The 26,639-nt window shown below is 36.2% G+C and overlaps 1 protein-coding gene across 1 annotated transcript in view; it reads left to right on the top strand.

Moving 5' to 3' along the window:
• Hnf4g (hepatocyte nuclear factor 4, gamma) overlaps positions 1–26,639 on the top strand; it is a 150,870-nt gene that overhangs the window by 97,935 nt on the left and 26,296 nt on the right.

Below are 26,639 nucleotides of genomic sequence, written 5' to 3'. Positions count from 1 at the left end.
GCTCTCAGAGTTCTATTAAAGACACTGTCAAGATATTCTAGTGGTGACTGACTGTCCCAGTGAAAATTTCCTGTCCCTGTTTTCCTGAAAACAAGTATGTGATAACCTTTGCACTGTGAGTAATCTGTTACTTTCTAAGCCTTTACCTAAGGTTGATGTTTCTCCTACGTTAGAGCTGAATCAGTGCTGTTTCTATAAAACACACACAAACATACACACTCTCTCTCTCCCTCCCTCCTTTCCTCTCTCCTTCTCTCTAGCGTTCTCTCTCTCTCTCTCTCTCTCTCTCTCTCTTTCTCAAATTAAGGAATTTTTGTTTTGTTTTTTAGTAGGAGAGAGCTACTTGGAGCCAGCTACAGAAATAATATTGAGAGCTGTGGAGGAAGTCTAGGTGTGCCAGTGGGATAAGGTCACCTATGACGGATGGCATGGTAACAACTATAAGTCTTTGGTAAGGATGAGAAATAGTTTATAGTCAGTAAACAGGAAATAATGTGTCATCTAAGGGCCTAGGAATGACTGTAGATTGTTTTCTGAATGTATGCATATAAATGACTTAAATAATCCTAAAAAAACAATAAAACTCTGGGCATGACCAGGAAAGAAAGCAAAAATACAACCTTAACCTTTGTTCTATAAACAGTATTTCTGCCTTTAAAATACCAAGAACAGTTATAGATATTAAATCTTAAGGAAGAGTCAATCTTAGAATTGGGATTACTATGCCAAAAGTTGTGACTGTCTTAACAGCTCATTACACATGAACATATGCCTTGTCCACACCCACAATTTCAAGAATGGCCAATTACATTGACATCATCACTATAAGTTATTTTATTTATCACAGGCTATGATAACCACATATGACATTATTTAAAAATGAGTGAGTTTTCAAGGCATTATGTTATATTTTGAAATTATCATGTTTGATTACTACAAACTGAATATTCTCCAGTGTTGCATTTTGTTATGTAACTTCCATCTAAGTTATGCATTTATGTTCTTCTGCTAGTGGCAATTAGTTTGCTATGGTCTTGTTTTTATTACCAATTAAAATAATGTTTTTTGCTTATAAGCAACCTGGGTATTTTGTACTGTGATTTGTGGAATTACAAAAGCTAATTTTAAAAGATCCATCATCATAGGTCACAAAATGCTTTTTTTCATCAACAAAGTCTTTTGAGAGCATATCCAGAAAGGCTGTGGAGAATGGTCTTTGGTAAGAGGAAAGAAAATTGGAGATCTTGGCAGGTGCTGGCAGGAAGAATAGGAAAGAGGTGGAAGACAGTTCTGATTTCTGAGTTAGAAGTTAGAATATAAGTAGACTCTCATACTTGGAGGAAGGACCTGGCACACATATGTGCACTTCTCATTAAGAATTTAGTCTATCCATTTTCTCATCATGTCCTCTGTGTTTCATTTCTTCCACTTTTAGGATTTTGCTTACAATCTAAGGAGTTAGACAGTACAACTGAGTTTCCCATTTAAGGCACATCTCTTATAATTTCTAAATAAGGAGAAAACCTGTTGTCTATCAAAAGCGTATTTATTATCTACCACGGACCAAACCATTTATAAAGGGCAACAGAGTGTGTAAACACACTGATTTCATATGTTCCAAAGGAGATCCCCAACATAACAGTCTTCCAATGTGGAAATTACAAAGAATATTATTTACCACTGACCAGGACATTGTGACAAAGGATGCAGACATTGATATTCAAATTTCTCAAGGAGCACTGAGAGTCAAATGACCTTTTCATTTTCTTTCTACCTAGTATCTTATAGCACAATCCAAGGAATATGGACTGTTTAATCTTATTAGGAAGGACAGATGTCATTCTTCTGGATCTACTTCCTTCTGTGTAGACCTAGAGATGCAATCCTTGCTAACTAAGGAGTGTGGCCCACATTAGCACAACAAATAATTTTTATAGATTTTGCTTTAGACAAGGTTAACAGTAGTTAACCTAGTACTCACTATCTATGACTAGCCTGAAACTCACAGAAAACCTCTTGCCTTTATCTTCAGAGTGCTTGGATTATATTTGTGTGCCACCCCACCCAATGACTGCAATTTGCTTTTCTAGGTGGTAATTTCAAGCTGATTGTCTAATATGCCTCTAGGTGGTGATTCAAGGGAGGCGTTTTTGCTCATATGGCCCCAGTATTGAAGGAAACCAAAGTGGTTATGTATTTGTAGGGTTTATACACTATATGATGAATAAACCTATTCTAGGAGACTGTGGATTACAGCCAAAGTTAATTCACTCTTCCCCTTATTATGACAGGAGTGATATGCACAGAAACTTCAGGGTCCTGTGTTCCAAGTGATGGATTCCTCTGTGTTGATGGTAATCTTTACACTAGAAACCTAAAGACAGATTATGCTACTTGGAAACAGGCCTGATGGAAAGGTAGATTTATATGCTCATCCTATAAGATCACTGAGAAGTAATGATTCCTCAGAAGAACTCAGGTGAAGTAAATATTAAGCCGGGGGGAAATAAAAGATATATCTGGAGCTTGGTATGAGAGAACTAAGGGGGCTTCCTGAATTGAGGAAATCTTTGTTGTCTAGTTATGTCTAGGTTTCATGTGCAGTGATGGTATTTTTCTCCTAATTAAATCAACCTGGTTGGTCAACGCAGTAATTACCATTATTGGTATAACACCAGTCTTGGACCACAAAGTCCCAATTGCTGAAAAATTATACATTGGATTAAAAGATTAGAATGAACTTGCAAGTTCTATGGGTCACAAGGGAATGGGGCATAAGAGTGATGGTGCAATTACACTATTACCTTGACTTTCCTACCATGGAAATAGCCAAAGCTTGTCCTTAGTAATATCTTGAAAAGTGGTAGAAGGCATGTTTAAACATGGCATATTAATATGTTCCAATTGTCCTGTGATATCATGGAGATGGGTCTTAAGGCCATTCGAGTAAGGAGTAGGTACTGAAAATTGGACTAAAAATAGAGGTAGTATAGTTTGGTCTTGAGAATAAATATTATGCGTTAAACACTGATAGGGATTTTTTCAATCATCCATAATAGGAGAGATAATGAATAGAATTAGATCCACATTTACAGGCAGATAGATTCATCGTGTCAGAAGTGTGATTAACCCCAGTCACTCACTATTCTTAAGTTGTCAAGAGAATATGTCTAAATGTAGCACTTTTAATCATGGCCCGTAGATGTACTATGAACTTTTGTCTTTGGGGTTGCATTTGGAAAGAAACCCAGGTTTTCACCTGGTTCCAGCTCTGGGTAGAATTCTCATATCTCACCTGGAACACGTGAGATAAAGAGCTTTTAATCTATGCAGGTTTATTTACCTACAAATACTCTGGAGTTTGAAAGCAGTTTGTAACTTAATAAGACTTTGTAATGGATGGAAGATAGGTTTTGAAAAGCAACTGAGACCCAGAATCAGAATCTTTTATGGCTATTGGTCAAGATGCTATGGGTATGTTAGAACCTTCTCAATGTGTCAGTATTCCTAAATACTATGTGTCCACTAATGTTCTTTGAGTAGTTTCTATAATAGATGGCCAAGTGCTCAGGCCTCTTTTAAGTCTAGTCTAAGTCATTTTACTTTATCACTATTCTCCTGTGGGTTTTTTCTGTGGAGTGTTTGAGATCATGCACGTCAGCAGTTAAAACTGAGTGTTTTCCTGTTGAGGTCAGTCCAAAGCTCTTTAGGGATACTTTTAAGGAGGTAGGATAAGTTCCTTGACCTCTTGAGGTTTTTATTTTATCGGTTGTGCCATCTATTGGGCTAGGTCAAGGACTTCCTGATCATGTGACATTACTTAGAAACAATGGGGATATTTTCTTCCTTAATGCTGCTCTTTTTGTAGATTCTTCACTGAGTCCAGTCCAGTGCCTGAAGTCTTTACAGGGTCTTTGATCATGTGGATGGGTGACTTACCAGAGTAGAAAGACCCTTTAAAGTCACCTCACCATCCTCTGGAACCTACCTTGTGCATGGGCATAAGGGTCAAGGAAAAAAATATTGCCTCACCTCTTTGGCCATCCATATTCATTGACTTTGGTCTCCCTGTCCTGTTGTTGAACACCCAGGAGACCAGAGGCAAAGGAAACAAAAAATAAAAATGAATTCTAGCATTTATATAACATTTAGATAAGCTTAGCAATGCTCACTTTTAATCACATACACATCGTCAGATTACCTTGATGACCTAAAATAATTTTTATGTTGATTTGTGTTTTATGACTTTGATGTTTTTACAACAAATTATTTCTTACTGCTAAGCAACCCTTGGGTCTTACAGTAATTTTTATATGAAACTAGCTTAATCTTTATCTTGTCTTCATGATTCTATAGTGTATGGTGGGGATATTTTAGTTCTAGCTAGTAATATAGATGATTCTTGAGATTTTTTTAACCAAAATCTGGATTATATTCGTCTTAACATTCATTTTTTTTACTATTACTAAGAAATTTCCTTTCTGAAAAATTATGACAGGTTTATTTGAGTTACAAGAGGTTTTTCACTTTTCGTTGTCGACATTTTTGTGAATGTGTTTCAGGTTTTGAAACCAGGCAGCTAAATATTTGAGTGGTTACTGATTTGTAAGATGAGTTCTGCTAACTTAGTGGTGGACTTTTGACAGGTCCTCCTGCCTCTTTGTTTCCTCAACCCTAAACTGAAATGGTACTTTGAGTTGTCTCTAAGCTCCTGTCTGTCCTTTCTGATTCCTTTGTGCTCAACGCCCTGGCACACCTTTAGAATATGCAAATGAGTCTGCTTGTGTCTGTTGTCTCTTATCCCTTAGAGTCTTCCTACTTCATCCTTCAGTATTTTCCAACAAAAAAAAATGACTGTTAGGATTAAAAATATGAAGAACTCAACGCTAGCGCTTTTGAAATCTCACTCATTCACTAGAAATGAAAACAAAGCTATAGCAAAATGTTGCAAATAGTTGATTTAATTTTCAGCTTTTAAAGTTTCAGTTTCCCTCCTCTGACTTTAGGAACTGATGGATAACAGCCACACGGCAGCTAAATAATACTACCGAACACTGGGGCACAAGCGTATCTATTTGGTAACTCTTCCCACAGTTTAAGTAAAGCTTGAGATTTTGTTGTTGGTGTTGAGAAAGTGGGTGATGGATGCATTTAACTGTCTAGTAAGGGTTCAGGTGCTTTGCACAAACACAAGCTCCGAATAATTAACTTTGCTTACCCCTCAGTGATTGAAGTGGAATGACCCTTGACACTCTGTTTGTAATAAATAACAAAGCACATTTTAATTAAATTTTTATTGGGCAAGCCTGTCCCAAAGAACTTACTTGGAGACAAAAACTAAAGTCTTAAAATTGGTTATTTTAATGATTATTTTTCCTTTATGAAAATATGTGTTTTACATTTAAGCAATTCTGAATGTGGTTTTAAGAAGATTATATAAATATTTCCATATATATAATATTGTAGATATGGAGAGAATGGTAGATGTTTTTTCCCCTACTGCTGCATACCAATCTTCTAGTATAGCACAAAGCATAGCCCAGAAAATAAATAATTGTAGTCCCCAAACCTCAAAGATGTTTTTAGAATCTGGGTTTGTGTAATAAGTAAGGGGGGGGCGATGCAGGTGAGAGGGAGTGAAGTGAGACTGGAGAGATTGAAATGGGGGAGAGTGTGTGGTAGAAATGGCAAATACAGTCCTCATGTAAGAAAGTCACAAAAGTAATGAACTAAATGTTTAAATATCTGGGTTTGAAAGTTCATCCAACAAAACTAATTTGATAAAATCATAAATTCACCTTTAAAGATAACACAAACCAAGTGGTCTCCCTGTTTTGAAAGGCTTCATAAGTGGATCTCCCAAGCAGGAGCTCCACTTCCCCAGGTGCTTGTTTATCTTGTACTTGAACTCTTCCCTCATTTCATCCTTTCCAATAATACTGCACTAAAGTGAATCTCTGATTAATATTTAAATACGCATGGGGAGAAATAGGTAACCTAATCAGAGGAAATAATTAACAAGCTACCTCATGCTCATTTCTTCTCATTCCTACAAGGAAGCATGTGTCTTGATTGCCACAATATTCCCTTTGACCTCCTTTCTCAGTCACTGCCTAATAAAGCTGCTGTTTGAACTGTGTCAGTGCACTTCATTACAACTCAAAAATATTTTCTGAATGTGCTGCTTACACCTCATTCCCTTCTATTCTAAGTTTTCTTGCTCTTATAATACTAAGAAATCACCTGTGGGAATTATTTTGTGAGAATTATGTAATTATTGTGGTAAAATTAAAAGAGAGAGAGAGTCCCCTAACTTATGTTCAAACCAGGGAAATAAGACTGTTGGTGGTGGTAGAAAAAAGATAAAAAGCTTTTATGTAGTACCTAAAATGTGTTGTATATCTTTCCATGTTAATGGAGGGTGACAGTTGTGATCTGATGTTGAGCACTACAATTTTATTTGAGGTGTGAACATATACTGTATATAGATGTTTATTTGACTGTCGAGGATATATAATATTTGTTCATATATTAGGAATCATAGATTATAATATACACCCATATACAAATTTGTCTGTTTTTATACTTGTTCATATTCGTTATATTCTCTAGTTCTGTGTTCTGTCACTGGAAAGTACTGTGGGAAAGGGGGAAAATGCTTTATGTTCAAAACGAGGGGGTCAAACTCTGGGCCTCACATTTTCTAAGTCACTGCTCTATCCCTGAGCCATATTACTTACTTTAAATTTGAATTGAAAAATAACACAAGGTTTGCTTTTTAAAAACTGAGATTGGAATGATTTTTTTTTTTTGTTTTTAGTTTTAGATCTTGAGATGGGCTCTAGCCATGAAATCCTGGGTAGCCTATAACTCCTGCTTCTCATATCTCAGCTTCCTGGCTTGGAAACATCATGACCAGCCTTATGTGTAGATATTTTTAAGTAAAACCAAAAATACAGAGGTGAATACTCACAGCCAACCATTGAACTGAGCACAGGGTCCCCATTGGAGGAGTTAGAGAAAGGACTGAAGGAGCTGAAGGAGTTTGCAACCCCATAAGAACAACAATGTATTTGTATATGGGTTTATATTGTAATCTATGATTCCAAGGAGAGCTCCCAGGAACTAAACCAACATCCAAAGAGTACACATCGACAGACCCATGGCTCCTGCTACATATATAGCAGAGTTTGGCCTTATGGAGACCAATTGGAGGAGAAGCCCTTGGTCCTGCCAAGGATGGACCTCCAAGTGAAGAGGAATGTCAGGGCAGGGAGGAGTTGGGAAGGGGTGGATGGGGGATCACCCTCATAGAAGAAGAGGAAGGGGGAATGGGATAGGGGGTGTATGGATGGGAAACTGGGAAAGGGCATAACATTAGAAATGAAAATTTTTAAAAATCCAATAAAATGTTAAAAAATAGAAAGTAAAATTATTATCTAGAAGAAAAATTTTTTGAGGATTAACAGAATAAATCAAGCCTGTTGAAAAAGTATTTAAGATTCTCTAGTTAATAACAGAGTGCCAGTGGTGGCTGGTACATAGCCAAGTGGTAGAGAAGTTACATTGAATGCCTAGGATCCTATGTTTTGTTGCCAGCAATGCAAGGAAGAAGATTTAAAATTAAAATTATATTAAAAGTGAACAGTGTAATACTTTGTGACATAGCAATGTCATACTAGTGTGACAATATTAATTTAATAACTAATACTAAAGGAAATAGATATTTTAAAATGCAGCACAAGTAAAGTATATTTAAAATTACTCATAGATTCTGGAGAGAGGACCCTTGGATTCAGTTCCAGCACTCACACAGTAGCTCACAGCTGCTTCTCATTCCAGTTCCAGGAGATCCATTGTCCTTTTCTGGCCCCCTTGAGTTCCTGCACACTCATGGTGCCTATAAACTCAAGTATGCATATGCATAGAAAGAAAAAATTAAAGAAAAAAGGCTTTAAAAGTATGGACAGAATTTAATATTAATGATTACATACATTAGGTATAAATGATAGGAGTGAGTGGTTGAATGATTGATGTTCACTGTAATCATTAACCACCATCCATAGAATACACATGGAGGAACCCATGGCTCCAGCTGCATAAGTAGCAGAACATAGCCTTATTTGGCATCAGTAAGACGGTAAGTCTTTGGTCCTGTGAAGGCTCAATGTCCCAGCATAGGGGGATGCTAGGGAGGTGAGGTGAGAGTGGATGGGTGTGTGTGGGAGCACCTGAATAGAAGCAGTGGGAAGGGAAGTATGGGAGAGAGGGTTGGCAGAGGAGAAACCAGGACAGGGAATAACATTTGAAATGTAAATAAATAAAATAACCAATAAAGAATTTAAAAAAGGAAACTGATAGCAGTGATTGCTCCACAAAAGTTTGCTTAGAGAAGTTCATTACTTACATTTGAATGTTCTAAAAGACCAAGCTCATCCCAGAAGTTTGAATCAGTTGCAAGCTCTGATCAGATATAATTTATACTCTTGACCTGTAAAACTACCTTGATATCATTTTACTTGATAGTGTTCTTTTGAATCTTATGGTACATTACTTGGTCAACTACAGTGATTTCAGAGATCTATGAATACAGGAAAACACAAGAAACCTATTTTAAATGTAAACTTTTGTATCAAATCTACTGTAGGGGCTAAGAGATAGTTTTGTCAATAAGTGTGGCCTTGAATGTTTGAGACCTGAATTCAAATCTGAGCACAACATAAAAGGTGTGTGTGTGTGTGTGTGTGTGTGTGTGTGTGTGTGTGTGTGTGGTGGGGGGAATCATGTCTCTAATGAAGCCAGAAATAGGAAGAACCCAAAGTTCACTGGCCTGCCAGTCTGTTCTAATCACCAAGATCCATATCAATGAGGGTACTGCATGAAAACAGAGCAGTTAAGGAAAATACCAGATATCAGCTTCCAACTTCTATAAGAAGTTATATGTATTCATGCAAATCATCATGGGCAGTAGGATACTGTCATAAGTATCTCTGTATTGTCTAGTGTCCCCTTGGTTATAGTTGGCAGTTAAAATTTTCTCCTTGTTGACAATCATTGATACAATTTCACGTTTTTCTTAATATATCATACAAATTTGGGTTGAATTTTGTTTCACATGTTAATGCGAAGCAGGATTATACTATGTGTGTATGACTCAAATATTTCTCCTAGAATTTGATAACTTTGATGGCATTAAAAAACCAAGCCTTTGCCACCAAAAGAGTTCTTCTGAATTAGAGCTCCCTGTAGATGCCATAAAGGGATTGTCATGTCCTCAAGCCACTATGTATAACTATGTATTTCTCTTCCCTAATCTTTTTCCAAGATATGTACATATATAATATAAATACATAAATATAAGTATAGAATCAGGAAATCCAAAAATCGAGGCTCATAGAATTCTTCTGAAAATAGTTTGGATCATTTAAATAATTTCTTCTTTCCCCAGCCATACATGTAAAATATTTTTAGGGATATACTAAATGATCTATTTTACTATAGTATAGACCTCCCTAGTGAATAATAGTGAGGATTAAGAAACATTCCTGCAGACTTTGCCTGTAATGATACAGACAAACAATAGGAAAACATTAATAGAAGATGTTTCACACGTGCTGCTTCCAGTTGCTAGAGATATTTCTTTAAGATATAGTCTCACAATAGGTTAATATTTAAAACTCTTTATTGAGTATAATATAGATACAGAAAAGCATAAGCATATAGCTTGATAAAATTTCACAATTACATACCCAAGTGTCTGACAAATAGGATTTAAATATAGAGATATGAATGTCCTTTATTGACCTCTACAATATACGTTTGGGAGTACTTACCAGCAGGATTTAGCCAATAACTTGAAGCTGTTGCATGACCAACCATGTCTTTGTCAGTAGAGAGCAAAGAAAAGAATTGCTAGCCGAATCAGACTAACTGTGCTCATGAGAAATAGCACATCCTTTAGTATTCTATCATGCATAGACTTGAAAATCTGCCTTATAAATCCTGATAAGGCATGATGTTTATTTGTAGTTGTTAGTTTTTTAAATTAAAACCCTATAATTATCAAATATATATTTTAGTGGCTGGAGAGATTGTTCAGCAGTTAAGAGCATTGTTCCTCAATAGGAACCAGGTTGGCTTCCCAGCACTCACATGGAGTCTCACAACCATCTATAATTCTAGTCCCAAAGAATTCACCACCCTTTTCTGGTTTTCTCATTTTATATTCCCTCATGAATAATTGTTATCATTTCAAAACAATCTCTGGCACCCAGGAAAATATGAGATGTACCACTTAACACCACAGGGTCATTTTGTTAACCTACAAAGGAGAACACTATATATATATATATATATATATATATATATATATATGTAGTCTGCTGCATTTGTATTACTATGGAAGAACGTGTGAAAGAATGGAGTTGTAGCATTCAACAACTGAGGCACACCACTATGTTTTGCAGTAGAGCAATTTCTGTAATAAGTATTTGGATTTGTTTTCAAAATGAAGGTGTTTTAAACATCTGCAATTCCAAGGGAAGAGTACAACAGTAAATTGGAGGATGTGTGCTCATGGGAATTAGGAAGATGGTGAAAAAAGGTTGTAGAGGAAAAGTGGAGGCAACATGATTTTACATAGAAGTCATTGAAAGAAGCTAATCAGTGCAGTTTCAAGGGAAGGAAACAATGCCCACCTTGCTGGCCCACATTCTCTGTGAACACCTCAACTCCCCACATGATAATTCATATGTCACCCTCAGGCTTCAGAATTGTACAAGTTTTCATTCCCAGAAAGCTATGTGAGCAACTGAAAGCACTTTTTCTTCCTTCCTTCCTTCCTTCCTTCCTTCCTTCCTTCCTTCCTTCCTTCCTCCCTCCCTCCCTCCCTCCCTCCCTCTCTCTCTCTCTTTCTTTCTTTCTTTCTTTCTTTCTCTCTTTCTTTCTTTCTTTTTTTACTGATTTCTATTTTAACACAGCAATGGAGTGGGAGGGTACTGGGGATAGAGCCAGGATGTTGCTGGTAAAGTGTTTGCCTAGCGATCAGTCCTGATTTGTTCTGTAAATTTCAGAAATAACCTTTTTCTCCTAGCACTTTGCACACATCTTACTGGTGAATTTGTAGCTTTTGCTGTTTCAAGGTATTTATATTATCCAAGATATAAATGTTCCTTTTTACTTTTTCTTTTTTTCTTCCATTCTTTCTCTCCATTTCCTACCTTTCATCCCCTCTTCCTTTGCCTCTGCCCTTTCTCCTTTCTTCCCTTCATTTCTCCTGTATTCCATGCTTCCCCATTCCTTTCTAGTACACAACTTTTCTCCCTTTCCCATAACTTATAGGACAAGATTAGAATGTGGTATCTGCTATCATGTGAATTTATCACTGAAAATTAAATTTCCTCAATGAGTGTGGGTGTGTAACTGAGTTGATTGAACAAACATTTCATGTACTGTCACTTTGTCACAATCCAGTATTACAATTACAACTCTGTTTGTCCTAGGGTTTTGCCTTTTCTTTTTCCTTATACTATTATTTTTTTTAACTGAACACACCTTACTCTGTCACCATGTAATTAAATTTGGCTTTGAACTTTCAGTCTTCCTGCCTCTGCCTCTAAAATGCTAAAATTAAAAGCATAAGAATCAGGTCCAGTTGAGGGAGTGAGTGTGTGTGTGTGTGTGTGTGTGTGTGTATGTTCAAGCCCCACTCTCTCTCTCTCTCTCTCTCTCTCTCTTTCTCTCTCTCTCTCTTTCTCTACACACACACACACACACACACACACACACACACACACACACACACAAGATAGGAACACTTTATTAAACTTTCTCACATAGGTAACTATGAACCAAAGGTACTTTTATTAGTATGTTTTTTTCAACATATTTTTTCTTTCTCTGTACTTAAGAGATGGTGTTCTGTTTCTATTGAAGCCAATATTGTGGGCAAAATATTCTTTAATTGTAAGCTCACTTGGACATTTTACAATGGCCCAATCCATGAATGGTGAGGCCAAGGACTGTTGAGGAGAATCTATTATTATCCCTTCTTTAAACCAATATAATTTCTCACGACATTCTAAATGCATACATATCCTTATACCCATGAAAAGTGTAAGGTTCTCTCTCAAGTCTCATCGAAGAAGCATCCTTTGATAGGAGAGACCTACTATGTGGATCCACAACATGTTAAAAGGATGCCAGCCCAAGTAGATACATCTATAACACAGCTCCTATTCCTGCAACATTGAAAATTGACAAACAGGGTTGACAGGTGAAATATTTTATGAGCTAGAGAGCCATGATGTCTGCTGGTAGACAAACCTTCTATACAGGAAAAGGAAGCTGAACCTTGAAATCTGAAAAATAGTGTCACCTAGAAAAGCCCAAGAAATGCCAGTACCAATTTACATGCCACCATAGGGGACGGAGGAACTCTTATAAGACTGTACGCCTAAATCAACAGCTATGGGCTGTGTTTATAAATATGTAGCAATAATAATCAAAGAACAGAAGGCCATAATTTTGGAAAGGAGTTGGTGCAGGGTAAGGAAAGATTTGGCAGAAGAAAAGACTGGAGAAGTAAATACAGCACTACTAAAGAAATTCTCCAAGAAAAGAATGTTCCATCCCAGACACAGAACCCATAATAGAAGGATCTGCACAGTACATCTATATGGGCCTGAGCCTTTGCTCCCTGGATATGTTCCTCAATTTTATTTGGAGTGATGCTGGAGGGGGAAGGGCTTAAACTCTTTCCTAGGTTTTCCTCAAACATATTTAGCTGAACACAAAAGCAGAAGGGTCAGTAGTATTACATTCAGGAACTTTTTACTTCTTAGAGTTTAATTATAAAAGGCTGTCCTATAAAACCATAAGGTTGGCAAGCTGAAGCTGAAGCTGTGGTGTCATTGTCCACTGCAGTGGAGATGGCTCTCTTCCCTGTCAACATTAGTTGATTGTTCATTGTACAAAATAGGCAGTAGTTATACAAACAGAATTAATTACGCATGTGAAAATTCTGCAAAAATGTGGCTTGTGAGTAATCTATAGGGGAGGTCTACTTTATATTGAATGTGAATGGCTCTGTATTACACTGTTTAGGTGTATGCAAGAATCCATGGTTGTTTAAATATTGATTATAATAGTTTTGTTTCTTCTTCCAAAGCAACTATGACTTTGACTTTGGAGAGTCTGTCACTTTATAGTACTTATTTCTTTTGTTGATTTGTTTAAAAAGTGTTTTAAGGACTATTTTTTGTTCTCTTTTCATATCTCTTTGTTTCTCTATCTCTTTCTGTCCTTATCTCTATCTCTGTCTATTTTTCTTGTGTGCGTGTTTGTGTGTGTGTGTGTGTGTGTGTGTGTGTGTGTTATATGCATCACTGTCCATATATGTTGAATACCCTAAAGTTGGAGTTATAGGTAATTGTCACTTGCTGGACATGAGTTGTTGGGTCTAAAACTGCATCCTCTCAAAGAGCCATCTCTCCACTTCCTTAACTTAAAAAACAAAACAACAAAAACACCAAAATTCTTTCTTCAAATTCACGTTGGAAAAGCTTCCATAGGTCTTCTCTAAACTGTGATGTGATTAAATCATGTATTAAGTCTTTTTCATTTTCTTCTTCTCCTCCCCATAAGGTGTGTTTTTGTTGTTGTTGTTGTTGGTGGTGGTGTGGTTGAAAGCTTACTCTGTAACTGAAGCCAACCTCAAATTTTCCTACTTCAGTCTCTGAGGCCAAAACTTACAGATGTATATTACAATACCTGGTAACAATGGAGCTTTTGAATCTACACATATTTTTACTTATGTTGTCTTTAATTTCCTGTATATTTTGATTATTTTTAATTTTTCACATAGGGATTTATTGCCACTGACTTCCACCATTATTCTCCTTTTACCTCAGATCATATTTTTGACTGATTAGAATATCTTAATTTATCTTTGTCTGTTTCTTTCCATTTTAAACAATGTTCTGGCACATGAGTGAATCATAACAATTTGCAAAGAAACTTAGTCTGATTCATAAAATTTTGATACTATCTAATGGACCCACGTATCATCGGACATGATTTACACAATCCTGGAAGCTCAAATCCTGAAATGTATTGCCCTCCCCTCTTGATTTGAATCTAGTCTCCATTTGCTTTTCTTATGAGGAAATTGCCAGTAGTAGCTGGCAGCAGGGTCAGCAGGGAGTGACCAAAGCATGGCTCAGAGAGTCTACAGAGGCTCTCGTGTCCCTGATCTAGATATGAGCCTCAGGATCTGTGCCAGAAACTGCTGGGCCAGCAATTACAGTGCTGACCAAGATATCTGGACCAACCCCACGGCTTTCAAGGATAGGGAGTGCCACCCTAAACGGGTTGTCATCTTAACAGCTCTTGTAGGCTTCTTGGGAAAATGGTTTATCTATTGTATGAAGCTGAATTTCTCTATTCCCAAGCCTAAAGAGCAGCTCTGGGAATCCAGGTCAAGTTAAAACACAAATAATAATAGTTATAAACACCCTTAATGAAACCAAGAGGTCAGAGGAACGAAGCAAGCCTAGCAGTCAAGATAGAAACAAATGTTTGACAAGGACTTTCTGTGTTGACTGCTGATCACCATCAGAATTACAATTAAAAAGAACTATTTAATTTAAAAATATTTTTTGCAGTTTTGAGTTGAAAATTCCAAGTAGAGTTAACTGAGAGTGTGTTCTCTATGGAGATCCAGATTATGGTGAAAAACATGAATTACAGCGTCAAATATGACTGAAAATTTAGCCAGTATTATTGAAGCCCCAAAGACATGCCTTCTGCTTTCTTGTATGTTTTCAGCTTCTGATTCATTTATCCTTTAGATTAGAAGTGCTTGAGACATCTTGCACAAGAATGGGAAGGAGAGTAAAAGGCAGGAGTCTCATAAAAAAAAGTAGTCAGAGAAGGCATCTTTCTCCCACAATGGTAAATTATCAAGTCCAGATTGGAAGTTCTCTCCAAGTTCCACAAAGAAGAAATAAAAAGGGTAAAAGGTGTATTTTAAGTAATTAACAAATGTATAAATTTTAAGGCTGGAGAGATGGCTCAGATATTAATTTTACTTACTACTTTTGCAGAGGACACATCCTATCCTTTGTATCCATGTGGAGGCTCACAGTATTAACTTCAGTTTCAGAGGTCCTGATACCTTCTTCTTGCCTAGTTGGATACCAGACATGCATGCCTAGCATGAACATACATACAGGCAAACCACATAAAATAAAGAGAGCTTTAGTAAGTATCCTAGATTTACATTCTACATTCTATATAACTGAGATTGACAATGAATTTGCTATTTTTGCTATTCTGTTAAGTCACAGGGATTACAGCTGACGGCAGCATACCCAATTAGTGGGAAATATTTTAGATATTTTATGTTATTTTCATCTAAGATATAATTTACTTATTACAATAAAAACAAGGTACTTTTTAATCAGTTTTCTGCAATGATTTTGTTAGCATGTTCAGTTATTGTTTTTGACACAGGGTAAGATTTTATAACCAAGATTGGCCTTCAGCTAGCATTGAACCTCCTGTTTCAGTTTTCTAAATCCTGATATCTAAGCTACAACGTCATTGATAGTTGCTGTTCTTTAAACATTATCTGGGATTTATTTTATTTTATTTTATTTTATTTTATTTTATTTTATTTTATTTTATTTTATTTTTCAGAGCTGGGGACCAAACCCAGAGCCTTGCGCTTGCTAGACAAGTGCTCTACCACTGAGCTAAATCCTCAACCCCTGGGATTTATTTTTAAACACGATGTGATATGTGAAACCAACTTTTATTTACTCAGGAGATTCAAGATACTAAAACAATTCTCTGAATGTATAATAAGTGATTTAGTTTCTCTTTTTAACCTCCTGGTCTATTTGTAGACCAGGTCCTATAAAACACCTAGTAGTCATAGAAAAACACCCTGACAGAAGCAAATAAGTGGGAGAATAGGGTTAGTCAGCTTACAGTTCAAGGTTACAGAACATCATCTGTGGAGAGGTCAAGACACAAACTTCAAACAGTTTCCTTTATTACACCCAAATTCAAGAGCAGAGAGAGATGAGTGCATTCATCCCAGACCTCAAGCAGTATTACAGAACAATAGTGATAAAAACTGCATGGTATTAGTATAGAGACATGAAGGTAGATCAATGGAATAGAATTGAAGACCACACACCTAGGATCACCCGATCTTTGACAGAGAAGCCTAAACCATCTGTTGAGGTAAAAATTTAAAAAAACAATCAGTGGCTGCCAGTTTCCGCATGTTCTCATTCTACACAGATCTGTGGGAGCTGCTTGCTCTAGCTGTTTCTCTGTCAACTGCTTTCATTCATTGTCCCCTTGGCAGATTGTTACAAGGCCTGACACACACATAGCATTCTGTGGGCCATTCTAGCATGGCATCATATCATGCTAGGCCCAGGCATTCTATAATCTAGCCCAGTTTCCAGAACTGAGACAGGTTGTCTCTCTGTTTACTGAGAACTTTGTTCACATCCCCTGTAACCTAGTAAATCAAAGCTCTGAAAACTTGTAGTTTAACAATTAGATTAATATGTTAAATTTATAATCTATAATATAAACACACACAAAATAAACTTACAACCAACTGATAAGGATGTAAACCGCCCACCTGGATAAGATAAATTTGCCAACAGAAATCCAAGCCAGCTACCTTGGCCATTCAGGACCACCCTCCTGGGATATCCTGATCTGTGTCACCCTTCTCAGTATCCATCTTGATTCTCCCTCCTTCTTCTTCTCTCTTTCTCTATAAAAACTTTGTTCCCACTGTATTCTTTTACTGTCAAATCATGGCCTTGATATAACTTGTTCTGGCCCTCACCTGCATAATGACATCAACCTATAACCATCCAGTGGAAAAAAGACAGCAGGTTCAACAAATGGTACTAGTTTAATTGTTGGTTAACGTGTAGAAGAATGTGAATTGATCCATTCTTATCCTCTTGTACAAAGCTCAAATCCAAGTGGATCAAGGATTTCCACATAAAACCAGATACACTGGATCTAATAGAAGACAAGGTGGGAAAGAGCCTCAAATACATCAGCATAGGGAAAAATATCCTGATCTAATAGTTCAGGCTATAAGATCTACTATTGACAAACGGGATATCATGAAAATTGAAAAACTTCTATAAGGTAAAAGACACTGTCAATAAAACAAAACGGTAACCTACTATAGACTGGGAACAGATCTTTACCAACTATACATCTGGTAGAGGGCTAATATCCAAGGTATACACAAAGAACTCAAGAAGTTAAGACTCCAAAGAACAAAATAACCCTTTTAAAAAATGAATTGGACCTTAAAAAATGGATCTTCACAAAGAATTCTCAACTGAGGAATCTCAAATGGACAAGAAAGACCTAAAGAAATGTTCAACATTCTTAGTCATCAGAAAAATGCAAATCAAAACAACCCTGAGATTCTACCTCACACCAGTCAGAATGGCTAAAATCAAACACTCAGAAGACAGCAGATGCTGGCAAAGATATGAAGAAAGAAGAAAACTCCTGCATTGCTGGTGGGCTTGAAAAGTTATAAAACCACCCGGGAAATAAGTTTGGTGTTTTCACAGAAAATTAGAAATAGTTCTACCTAAAAACCCAGATATACCACTCCTGGGCATATACCCAAAAGATGCTCCAACATATTGCAAGAACACATACTCCATTATGTTCATAGCAGCCTTATTTATAATAGCCAGAAGCTTGAAACATCCCAGATGTCCCTCAATAGAAGAATGGATACAGAAAATGTGGTACATTTACACAATGGGAACAAAATAATCACAGGAGGTAGAGGGTCTGGAAATTGAATGAAGGTGTGTAGCAGTGGGGGATGGGGAACTATGGGTAGCCACTAGAAAGTCCCAGATGCCAGAGGTCCTAAGGAATGACATTATCCGAAATACCCAAAAGGTATTTCATCAAAGGGGAGCTAGAACCTGTAGAGACCATATCCAGTAAATGGGCATGGCCCCAAGTTGAGTGATGGGGCCACCCACTCATCTCAAAATTTTTAAACCAGAATTGTTCCTGAAAATGCAGGGACAAGGACTGAAGCAGAGACAGAAGGAAAGGCCATCCAGAGACACCCTTATCTAGGGATCCATCCCATGTGAAGACACCAAACCCAGACACTGTTGCTGATACCAAGAATTACTTCCTGTGAAGAGCTTGAATAGCTGTCCTCTGAGAGGCTTTGCCAGCACCTGATCAACATAGATGTGGATGATCAAGGCCAACCATCAGACTTAGCATTGGGACCCCAATGGAGGAGTTAGGGGAAGGACTGAAGGAGTGGAAGGACTTTGCAACTCTATAAGAAGAACAACAATATGAAATAACCAGGATCTCCAGAGTTTCTGAGGACTAAAGTACCAACCAAAGAATACATATGGAGGGACCCTTGGCTCGAGCTGTATATGTAGGAAAAGATTGACTTATCTTGAATCAATGGGAGAGGAAGCCCTTGGTTTTGTCAAAGTTTGATGCCCCAGCACTAGGGGATGCTTGGGCATTGAGAAAATGGGTGGGTAAGTTGGGGAGCACCTTCATAGAGTCAGCAGGGGAAAACAGAATGGGGAAAAACATTTGAAATGAAAATAAATTAAGTATCCAATCAAAAATGAGTACATTCAAACACTTATGCACTTCAAAAAAGCTACTTCACCCTAGAAAATGGTGTTCCTAAATGCTAGAATGAGAAGAAATTTCTCACAGAAATTAGGTATTTTGTTTAAGAAACCAGAGGGGGGGGAGGGAGGGAGGGAGGGAGGGAGGGAGGGAGGGAGGGAGGGAGGGAGAGAGAGAGAGAGAGAGAGAGAGAGAGAGAGAGAGAGAGAGAGAGAGAGAGAGAATAGTACTATACTGAGATTATACTAACAGCTTATGCTAGGTTATTTCTAACTGATAGTCAAAGCTCACCACCATAGATGGTTTTATATTATGTTCACTCTTCAAGTAGGTTATCCTTGGTTGTCTGTAATTTACTGTTTACAGCTCTTTGAAAGTTTTTATTCTTTAAAGATTTGTTTAATGATATATCATCTAAAATCCTTGCACATTATCAGAAGTTAATTAAACCGGACCTACAAATACCTGGCTTGATAGTTAGGATATTCTATCACAACTATTTAAGAATTATAATTTTCATGAAGCTAATTATTCATAAATTTAATTTTAAGATTGGGTTTACTTCTTATTATTTTCTAAAGACTATTTATATATAATTCCCTAAAATTTCTAGCAAGTACTTCTTCACCTATTGCAAATACTAAAATGTAAAAAAAAATGTGGTCCACCAGTCTTTGTCCTTATGAGTTTATGAACTCTTATGGTATTCTTAGGCTTATAAGAACAGCCTTAATGATTTTTACTTATGAATTTCAGAAATCTGAAAGAAAACTTTTAGATATGCTTTAATTGTGTATACATGTGTACCTGCATGTGTGTTTGTGTATGTGCATGTGTGTTTGTGCATGGGTTAGAATATTTGTGGGTCAGAGCACAAGTCATGGGACTTAATTCTCACATCTCTGGTCCCAAGGATCAAATTTAGGCCATCATACTTGGTTGTAGACATCATTTTTCTGAGCCGCCCTGCTGGTCCTCAGGAAACTTTGTAATATTATGTAGGCATTTTCCATTTTAATGCTTGTTTTCTTACACTACATAAATTCCAAAATGTTACTTCTGATTGTCATTCCAACAGTATAAGTGAATGAGGCAACCAGAAGTATGATTATGTACCAGAAACTTTTTAACATTTGTGTGCACTAACAAGTTATAGGTACATATTAAGATTAAGGAAGTTTTCAGTTTCCATTTAAAATTGTGCTGGGTCTACCACCCCTGTGTACCTATTTATCACTAAATCAGCTCTACTTCAGAAGTCTACATGGGTAGTAGATAAGTTAATATTTCTTATTCTTTTTTATTGCACATTTTTTTTGCATTTACATCCTTAGTCATCAGAGAAATGCAAATCAAAACAACCCTGAGAGTCCACATCACACAAGTCAAAAATGGCTGAGATAAAAACTCAGGTGGCAATAGATTCTAGTGAGGATGTAGAGAAAGAGGAAAATTCTTACATTGTTGGTGGGATAGCAAACTGGCACACAATCACTCTGGAAATCAGTCTGGAGGTTCCATAGAAAATTAGACATAGTGCTACCTGAGGACACAGCTATACCATTCCTGGGCATATACCCAAAAGATGCTCCAACATATAACAAGGACACATGTTCCTCTATGTTACATTGGTCCTACTGTCTCTGACTGGAACTTGTCCCTCCTGTGGGCCTGAGAGTCTGTGATTTAGGCGTGAGAGCACTCCTGGGAGACCAGCTCTCTCCGAGCATGATTTGGGTATGGAAGGCTGTGCTCTGGGTGCAGATGGAGACCTGATGGATCCTGTCCCTAGCTGCTCTTATGTGTGTGTGCTCTTGGTGATTTTCTCTTTGGACAATTATTGGAGTGAAAGTGGAGTCTCACCTGTAGGCTTAGGAGTAAGAGAAGTCCTGGGAGACCAGTTCTCTCCAGGAAGGATTTTGGTAAAGAGGGATGTGAGACAGCCTTAGTTACAGGTCCAAATAGAACCTGGAAGCTAGTTAATATTTTGAATCCATATTCTTGGATGCTATGGAATATCAATTACCTGCCCCCCTCTCTCTTTCTCTCTCTCTCTCTCTCCTTCTCTCTCTCTCTCTGTCTATGTATCTACCTATCATCTCTCATTATCTGTCTATATTTTATGTTGATGATGGTGGTGATGATAAGCAGCATTATGTCGATGATCACTTGTTTGATAGGTCTTTGAAGTAAGATATTTTGCATATTTTATATAGAAATATGTAGTGATTGAAAAATGTTCAACTCATGAACTATCAAATTTATTATTTGTATAGATCTTTTACTCACATTTGGACTTTAAAAGTTCAAAGCCTCAATAACTAGAGTATACAATGTGTTTCCCTTAATCAGACTCAGAAAACAGTCATTTTCAAGACCCTTAATATATCACAAAAGTTTTTCTTATGATCAGTACCATCTCCTCATTAAATATATTAAGCTTTGTTGTGTTTATAATTGTGCATACATGTGTATGAATTCATGTATGAGAATGTCTCTTTATGTGTGAGAGAGTTTGTGTGTATATGTGCATGTTTGTACATGTGTGTTCATGAGTGTGTGTGTATTTGTATGTGTGTGTGTGCATGTATGTATTATGTGTTAGGTGCCTGTGGAGTCCAGAAGAAACTGTTAGACCTTTGAAAATGGACTTAACAAAGTGCCATGAGCCACGTCACTATGGGTGTTAGTTTTCTGTAGGAGTAGTTATGCACTACACTCTTAAGTGTCAAGCTATTTCTCTTTCTCCACTGCATAATTGTCTGATGTACCTTTTATCTTTTGGGACCTTTACAGTTCTCTTGATGATTCTAGCAACTAGCATAATATAACCTGCTAGACTTATATGTATGTTAGGCACTAAAGTTTCAAATACTTAAAGAATGATCCCCGAAGTCACCATCTCACCTAAGATAGTACACATTAGGTTAATATGTTTCTTCTTAAAATCATTGCAATTATGCTTTGTGTATTTACTCAAAACATCTCAAACTCTAAGAAATGAGCTGAAATACCAACATTTCACTGTGAGTAATGCCTATAGTTGCCTTTATTAAACGCAGAGGCAGATATTGGTTAGTTTTATCCAATTCAAATGTCATATTAGAGTGTTGTTTTCTTTTAGCACTTCAAGTTTCATCAAGGAATACTGAGATATTCTTCACTGTATGACAATATAGACAATCTATATCTGTACTTTAAGGGAGAAATTGTAACTTATTTATTATTCAACTTCCAGATGCAAAAGTTGATGCATATTACAGCACAATCATTTAAAATATTCACACACTCAGTGTTGTGAAACTGCTGCTAATTTTTCTTACACCTATTTCGTTGGAAGACATTGGGAACAAGTGCTGGGACAAACTGATCACTTCCTTTCCTTCTATTTGTCTGTTGAAGCAGGTTAGGTCTTGGTGTGCCACTGTAATCTCAATCAGTGTGAGTAGCTTTGCTGAGGTTGCAGTGGCAACAGCGATAATACTCATTGTAAAAAGAAAAAAACTTGTGCCAAAGCACTCCCTGTCTACACCAGCCTGTGCCTTCTACCCAGCTTACTTTATCTTCCCTGCCAGCATAATCTGTATTCCAGTTAATTATTTAGTGCTATTTATCTTCTTATCGTTGAAAAAGGAGAGTCTATTTTGAATCACAAGGTAGCTGGCCTTGAAAGCAAGTTTAATATATATATAGATTTTGTATACCACCCAAAGCTTTTTCTCAATGGATTTCTTAGTTCCAGCTGGGTTTCAGTGTGCAATCCTGAATGGTCGTACCTGATTTAATCACGATATGGATTCAGTATTTCTTAGTCTTGAGTTTCACTTGAACTTGTATGTGGTGTTACAAATTTTATGGTTATTGGTAAGTAGAAGGCATATACATTTAGGAGTGCAAATCAGAGGTATCAAGAATTTAAAGCTAGCTTGGGTTGCAAAAGGAGATCCATACCTTAAGCAAACAAGTAAAATATCTCGTAAAATAAAGTAGCTAAGTCACATCACCACTGTTACAGAGAATAAGGTCATCTCTTCAGTCTACTCTGTTGTTTCATAAAACACCTGTGTGTCCCCAGTCTGTTTTTCTAAACACTACTATCAAATAACATTTTCTAGAAGTGTTGAATTGTTCCCTTTGGCCAAAGAAAAACTATGAATTAAATGTAAAACCAAAAGGTTTATGTTGGTTCCTGAGATGAAAGTTTGTGGTCTACAAAAATTAGTTAAGAAATGACTGAGAAATAATTATAATTTTCAAAGAAAAATTTAAAATATATTTATACAGTTATAAGTTTAATTTGCTTTTAAAAATCATCAATGCTATGCAGGGATTGCCATCTGAAAACTCATATAAAATCTGGACTTTATGAAAAAATCTTTTTGAGAATTAAGCACATCATTATAGCTAGTGTCTAATTTATTTGTGTATCAGAGACAGCAATTTGCTGTGGAAATAAACATTTCCATTTTTGATTGTCTTATTTTTTTTTGTAATTTCCCTTTTTTCATCAGACTAAGAAGTAGAGACAAGCTTTTCATCTCAAAAAAGGAATGATAATTGTTTGTGAATTAATAGCCAGGAAGTATAATGACTTTATTGAGTTTCCTATGAGAAGTTGAATTTTTTTTTTGCTTTTAAGTAATAGTTTGTTGTGTTGAATAGAACTTTATATGGTGATTTTCAGTATACAGTGACAGTGACTCTCTCTGTGTCTGTGTGGGTTGGCACTCCCCTTCACCTCATATTTACTGATTGTATTTGTTTACTTTTCAAACTGGTAAAATAGAATATGGAAATAATGAAAACTATTTTGGGAGTAAATTTGGAGAATAAATTTCACTAACCATACTTGAAAAGAAAATGTTTTTATGCAGATATTAGCATTAAAATTTCTTCCATGAAAATGTTCTAATGAAATTATGCTAGATTTTTATTAGCCTGTTTTCTATTTTAAATCACTCTAGGAAGGAATGATTAAATCAAATATAAAGCACAGGACATTTTACAAGTTTAATAGTCCTATAGATAAGATAGAAATGTTTGTGCTATTATCTTGAGAGTTACGGTGAACTAAGTTTTCTTCATTTAGCTCTACACTACTCACTATGTTTCTTTAAAGAAAATTAAATGATGTATTTTCTTAAGAAAATTCATAGAATCATTGCTTTGGGAAAACCATTTCTAAAAACCCTTCATCACACTAATTCCACTGATATTTTGGCTATAGTCATCTTTCCTTTTAGAGTGACTAGTTGCCCAGGTCTCAGAGTACGTGTTGGAGCTATCCAAACACTATGTTCTCCTATATATTTCCTGGCCTCCAAACAGATAGTGATGAGTAGGCTCCATTAAGAGGTATTTTCAGATGCGTGGTGGTGAACACTTGTGAACATAGCATTCAGAAGAAGAGTCAAAAGGATTTCTGTGAGATTGAGGTCATCATATTGACTTAGTGAGCTCCAAGCCAGCCAGGGTGACAGTGAGACCAATCCTCAAAGACAGAGAAAGAGTGGGGAGGGCTCAGATACAGTATCATTTGTTTCCTTTTTTTTGGTTGCAGATAAAGTTCATATATTTCTAGTTTACAGAATGTATGTTACTTATTCTTAGGGCTCATGTATTCATCATGATTTCAGTGTGCAAGTGATTTTCAAACCTCTGGAGCTAAATAAGCAGCTGTGTTCATCCACTTAGCTGAATGGAGAGTTCACTAGTTTTGGTCTCAACTCCTCAACAATCATGATGTTTTTCTTTTAATTTAAGACTTTAAAAAAAATCTAACATAGGCTTGATGATTTCCTCCTTCCTTTCCTAACAACAAATGGAATTTGTAAGTGAAAATTTCACCTTCCAACTAAGTCTATGGAAACTTTATCTTATAACTTTATTTTGCTGACTAGTGCCTTTAGTATATTTTCTGAGTTATGTGTACTCACTTTTGAATGGAAAATAAAAGTAAAACCAGAGAGTATTACATACTTTTCATTGATACATAATCAACAGCGCAATGCAATAACTAAAAATCTTTCTCTTTCATCTTTCCTTTCCCCCCACCCATGGGCGTCTCCTTTATCTATAATCCATAATCCATGTTGATTTGAAAATACAAGCCAGAGTGTAATACTTCTTTTGGTTATGATTCATAAACTTCAGTTCCAAATTAATAACTTTCTGTGCCTTTTATTCCTTTCGATTCTTCCATGCCACTCTGTGTATCCCTCTTCCAGGCTTCTTGTCAACTCTTATGTTTCTATTATTTTCCTTAAAGAGAGAAAATTATTCTGAATCAGATCACATGCACTTTAGAAATAGATACCAAGGCCCATTCTTATAAACTACTTTATAGTTAGAGAGAATCTCAATTTAAAACCAATACAAATAAATACTTTGATTTAGCTGACTCCTGTGATTAACGCAGACATTTATTTTCCATTAGGGGACATAATATTTATCATCTAGTGTGGTTTCATCTCACAGTTTCACACACCTATGGAGATTTGGTTGTATTTGATATCTAGCATTTTCTCCCACTTCTTCTTGTCATTTCATTTCACAATATATTACAGCAACTTTTATATTTAACATCACAGTAAACTTTCTATAATCTAGTGCAAGATGAGTTTAGTGTTTTCACTCTTTCCCTTTAAACCAAGAGAAATGCTATGGAATTGAGTAAAAGTAAGTTGAATTAAATATAAGAAATATTTTTTAAAAACTGTAAAACTCTAGAGGCATCCATATTCAAATTACTTCATAGGTAGCTTTTACTTTTATCCCTATTTATAGGAGTACTGAAAATTGAGGAGAGCATATGGGATTTATAAAAAATGTAGCATCCTTAGACGTGAAGTACCTCTCAGAATGAGTCTTCTTTCTAAAATCAAACATTAGCATGTCTACTTGAGTAAGTTGAAAAACAAGAGCACATTCACATCCTTTTTGAATTCTAGTTATTTGTTTAATTAGTTCATGAAATTGTCTGTTCATGAATTTAAAAGGGAAGGATTTTACTGTACCTTGTAAGCTAAGGGAAAAGACTGGAGGACACTTCCTTTTGTAACTGGAGGTTAGCTGTATTCTTTAAGGCTGCCCATCCATCTCTGACATTTTTAGGAAGGCACACTGCACCTTAGGGGATTTGCCTGCCCTTTTGGATCTGCTATAGCTCTTACATACTATGTGAGATGCAGAGTACAATTTACCCTTCCTTGGGTGTGAAACACATTCTCTTGGAATCCAGCCTAACTAATGTAAAAATCTCCTTGACTTGTGCTCAGACACTAGCACCCTGAAGAGGAACACTCTGGTCTGCTTGTTACATTCGCCTTTAGGATGGGAAGAGGATAGTGCAGAACAATAATAAAATTATGGGATTACTCTACTGAGCTATATTTGTGTTATTTTACTATTGGCAGTATTGTATAAAAAGATTGTGCTGATAGTCCTCCATGTTGGTTAGTTAGCATGGAGATGAGGAAAGTAGAGGGCTTCATGCACAGCCTTTGAATCACATGGGAACAGAGTCCTTCATATCAAAGAAGAAAAGCACTTCATACAAGTAAAAAGCACAGTATTCATTTGCTGCCACTTCTCCAAAAATGGAATTATGGTATCTAACATTCACTTAAAAGTTCTTAATTATAAAGTAATTATTAATTGAAAATTTGAAATATACTGATTATGAGGCAAAGAGACTATCCCAATACTCTGTCTAATTTGGTATTTTTGATTAATATGACATATTTTCTTCACAGAATGTCACATGTTTTGAGTTTATTTTAGCATACTATATTTCTGTGAGGAAATGCATTCAAAGGTACAATAGTCACATGAGTAGGAAATTTATTTACAAGATTTACTGTAATCTTTAACACCTGTAGAATATAAACTTTTGAACTAAAAACATCAAAAGGTAGATAAAGCATTCTTTTTTAGAAACAAAAATCAAT

The sequence above is a fragment of the Rattus norvegicus genome, chromosome 2 (genome assembly GCF_036323735.1).
Source record: "Rattus norvegicus strain BN/NHsdMcwi chromosome 2, GRCr8, whole genome shotgun sequence".
NCBI lineage: Eukaryota > Metazoa > Chordata > Mammalia > Rodentia > Muridae > Rattus > Rattus norvegicus.
This window is presented reverse-complemented; position numbering and strand designations above follow the sequence as displayed.